The following is a 4,687-nucleotide window of genomic DNA, read 5'->3' on the forward strand; positions in this document are numbered from 1 at the left end:
GTCCCAAATAAATCATTCATTGCATTCATTCATAAATTAAACATCACATCCACCATCCATCCACCATATATAACAAATTAAATTAAAAGACTCACTCTTGCCTTATGGTTAAAGGCGGGCCACAAGCCGAGTTTAATAATATAATTAAAAGGAGATAACAAATATTAAATCTCAAAATACCATAATCACAACAGATTAATTGACTTAACTTGATTAAAACTCAATTTGCCCATTATTGATTATTTCCTGGATTAAGCTTAGACATTTATTTAATAAAGTGAAGTTAAGACAAAATAATAATAAAAAAATGTCTGGAACTGGAACACAGTCGCGTCACGTGGGTATAAGCTGCGTGACGCAGCTCTTATCTTATATTCTGGGGTTTGCAATAGTTGCGTCACGCAGCTGTTCTATGAAGAATAGTAGCGTGACGGAACTCTGGTTAAGGTCCTGTAGACTAGAATAGTTGCGTTACGCAGCTGTTCTATGAAGAACAGTCGCGTGACGGAACTCCTAGTTACGTAACGGAACTGTTCATGATTTATTTAAAATACTCAAACATATTGATTATTTATTTAAAGCGAAACATTAAATAAAGTATAAAACAAAATAGAAGCTGAGTACGCGAACAGCTGCGTCACGCAGGTGGTCCAACCCAAACTAAAGGCTTTTGGACATGAACAGTCGCGTCACGCAGGTATTAGCTGCGTGACGCGGCTGCTCTGGTCCGCAACTACCTTTCAAACTACCCTTTTCTACATTTTTTTTTATTAAAAGCGATTAAAATCAATCCAGGAACTTTCATGAAATAACCCGAATTTTTACTTTCAAAGATTTTTCATTTAAATTTAATAAGCTGACAGCGTGGAAAATGTATTTAAATATTTAAATGTGAATTAATAATTTGTACAATGATAAACCGAATCGAAAATCAATTATAAATCGAAAAATTAAATAAAAATCAAGATTTGGGCCGAATCGAACCGAAATCGATCCGAATCAGCCCAAACCACTTCTAGAAGCCTCTCCCCTCTATATCCAGCGCAAACTTCACCCTCCCCTTGCCATTTTCTGCGCCATCTCCAGTCCACCACCGTCACTGCCACCACCGAGCCGCCACCTCTGGTCTTTTCTTCTTCTTCTTCTTTCTTTTCTTTTCTGCTTTCTTTTTCTTTCCTTTTCTTTCCTGCGCCTGAGACTCCACTGCTGGCAGAAGCAACTCGCGCCTCCACCAGCTCGATCGGACTCCGCTGCGCGCCACAGTCGTTCTCCTCCGCTCGATCATTACTCCTCGCGACCCCGCCACAGCTCCGCTACTGTTCCTCCGCGCGCTCAGCCTTGTTGCAGCTCCAGCGCGCCGCTGACCTCCATGAGCAGATCCGTCGAGCCTGCAGTTGCGCCACCAGCTGCTCCGCCACCAGATCGCATAGCGCCACCACTGCAGCTCAACTCTAGCGTCAATCTCAGGTGGTCCAGCCGCTCCAGCCTGACTCCGGCCATCTGCTTGCAGTCCTAGTGCGCGTAGCTTCAATCCGGCACGCGTAAAGCTCGATCTAGCAATCTGCGACAAAAACTAATTAATTTTTGCGGTATAAATTAATGTTAGTAAATTTTTAGTTAATTAAATTAATTTTAGTAATTTTTAACTAATTAATTTAATTGTAGTTAATTAATTTTAGTAATTTTAGTTAATTGATTTAATTTACGTAATCTCGATTGGTTAATTAATTTAAGTAAATTGTGAGTAGATGAATTAATTTAAATTAGTGTTGACTAATTAAATTTATTTCTAGTATTACATAAATTTATTAGGAAAATTTGATAATAATAAATTTATGGAATTTAAATGTGGATGTAAGGTAGATTATTTGGTAGGTAACATTAATTTATAAATTATGGATGTAAGGTAGTGTGGATATTGATGTTCAGATGGAGGAAGGGAAAAGTTAAATTGATTGATTACCCAATGGGTGGACTGTGAAATTTTGATAAAATGATTGATTGAGTTAATTGGTGGATAGTTGAATTTTAGGGGAAATGCTGCCGAAATTACTAATTATAGCAATTAAATTATTTATAGATATTAAATTGTTTATAGAAATTAAAAATATAGAATAAGATTATTAGAGTGATAAATAAATAAGGAAACACAATATATAATCATAAATATATAAAGTTTAAATTAATAAGTGAATTAAATGACTAGTAACCAAAATTAGTAAACGAATATGAATTCTTACTTAGAATTTTATTGTTTATGTTAAAGGTTTATAAAACTCCAAAATGCAAGGACAAAGGCTCGAAGCATGTGGCTAGAAAAGCAGTTCCCTTAGAGGACAATAAAGAACTGTGAGTAGTGTTAGATAATTCACCTCATCCGCCTGCATTCATGCATTCACGGCTAAATGTTATCATGCATTATCACCATATTGTGATGCACTATCTGTTGATATTAAATATTGCTTGATTACTTGTGCTGTGATATTATTGTGCCTTGTTTGTGTGGAATTGGGATGAAGTGGGTCACCATGGGTTTGTGAGACTGTTACTGTATATGGATCCTGATACTGATTACTGTTAGCCGGGTAAATGGGAGATCGGCGCCCCCGTGTGCACCTATTGTTACCGTTACTGTTAACCACAGGTTGGCTTCTTTATTTGGGCGCACCGGATAATCTAGGTTTGATCGCAGCCCGCAGGGTGGCCTCCTGTTGTGAGAGCCTGATGATCTAGATTTGATGGAGACGACCGGGTTGCCTCCTGTTGGTATAAAAAAAAAAAGAAAAAAAAAAGAGAGAGAATGGAAAAACAATGAGAGGGCTGGTCAAGTGAGGATTAGACCGGTCTGCCAGAATGGGGGATCGGCTCCCTGGTGCACACGTGAGAGGATGGGCCATGTGGGAGGACGGCTCATCGGGGGTTTCGGTGACTCCACTGACTAATTTCCACGTGATATGATTATATGAAGGTGATAATAATTCTGATTGCTGTTGTATTGCCATTTGTGTGACAAATTGCATGATTATATAACTAAACGGGTGATCACATGAAAATATTTTGCATTTGTATAATTGTGTGGGGTGAGAGGGTTATCTAATCCTACTCACTGAGTCTAGTACTCACCCCCCTCCAACCTCCCCAGGTAATAGATGGAAAGAAGAATCTTGGAGTCCAATCGAATGAGCGAGATACGGATCGATGCAAGTAATAATCATTGTATTGAATATGTAAATGCAAACGTTAGTGAATTATGGAGTAGAGTTCTGCAATTGTATTCCGACTAGGTTGTAAATGAATAAATAGAGTATAGACATTTATTATTTGGATATAAATGTGAAATAAATTATTGGGCCTGAATCCACAATTGTGAATAGAATGCGAGTTTTAAATAATACAGGCTTACTACGGGCTTCGGGGGCCTTAAGCCCACCCAGGTCCTAGTGCCGGTCCGGTCCATGGAAATGGGTTGTGACATTTCAAAAATGGGTAAACTTACGTTTTATCAATAATAGGTCAACTAAATACTATGAAAATGAGATTTTTAAGAGATAGAATATTAGAAATGAAAAAGAAAAGTTAGAATCGTTACCTAGCCCTCAGATTTGAGGATTGCATGCACTGGTATAATTTTCCACGATCCCAGAAGCGTGATCACCCAACTTTTTCACAAAAAAAAAAAATCGTTTTTTCTTTTTTTCTTTCTTTCCTCTCTTTTTCTCTTTTTATCCTTTTTGTATTTTTTGATCTTAAACCTAGAATATCTATGACCTGATCTTCCTCAAGTTTACTCAGTTGAGTTCTTGAGGAAAAGCTTTAGTCGTTAATCAAAAACTTAATCTCAGAAGGTTGTCTTTTAGAGGAAATGAGAGCAAAAAATGTCAAAAAGTCCCGTTTTTGCTGTAAAATGTTGTATTTATATGGCTAGGGCAACAGAGTATAGTCGTGTCACGCGGGTATAAGCTGCGTGACGCGATTTACTTTTCGTACAGTTGCCGCGTATCCATACAAACAGTACAGGCCGTTGCACGGGCGCGCGCCAGAGGTGTCAGCCCTGTTAGAGCTGTGTGACGCAACTAGAAGTGACGTCACGCCGGTACTAGCTGCGTGACGCAGCCCTAGCACGGGTCAGGCTCCTTTGGGCGGTTTGGTTCAATTTTTTTGGTTCAAATGCTTCTGGTTTACCGTGATACCTTATCCCTTGCCCTCGTATCATCATTGGGTCAGGTGGGGCATAAAATTACGTGTCAACAGAGCCCAAAAACATTTCTCATAAAATTCATTTTCTTTAGTCTTCTCATAATAAAAACTTAATTTAAACTTAAGTAATTCATAAAAATTCTCATACTTAAACAAAATGACTTAACATAGAAAATTTCCAGCATAAAAGTAACATTGATCTTTGCTGTGTTTTTAAAACATAACTTGAGTTATGGGTCTCCAAATTAAATGAAATCAGAGTCATTAGAAAGCTAAGACAAAAGCCTACAAATGTTATGAAGGGATCACAACCCAGATCGATATGGAAGATAACAAAACAAAGCTAGGAACACAAACTAACAGACCAGACCTGATTCAGCAAAACCAAGTCCAATGTTTATTGAATTCCTACTTAACCAAACACTCAAATGAAACCAATATAGAACGAGGAAATTCTCAAGACACAGGGAAACAACCTTTATGAAGAACT

At 37.9% G+C, this 4,687-nt stretch overlaps 1 long non-coding RNA gene across 1 annotated transcript; it reads left to right on the plus strand.

Annotated features, from left to right (window-relative positions):
- The first annotated feature begins 995 nt into the window (after positions 1-995).
- On the plus strand, positions 996-3,357 carry LOC149498207 (uncharacterized). The gene is made up of 3 exons (XR_016319704.1): positions 996-1,589; positions 2,267-2,349; positions 3,143-3,357. It is a non-coding gene; the product is annotated as an uncharacterized LOC149498207 (long non-coding RNA).
- Positions 3,358-4,687: the final 1,330 nt, after the last annotated feature.

The sequence above is a fragment of the Jatropha curcas genome, chromosome 2 (genome assembly GCF_041381405.1).
Source record: "Jatropha curcas cultivar XTBG-Jc1 chromosome 2, XTBG_Jcur_1.0, whole genome shotgun sequence".
Classification (NCBI taxonomy): domain Eukaryota; kingdom Viridiplantae; phylum Streptophyta; class Magnoliopsida; order Malpighiales; family Euphorbiaceae; genus Jatropha; species Jatropha curcas.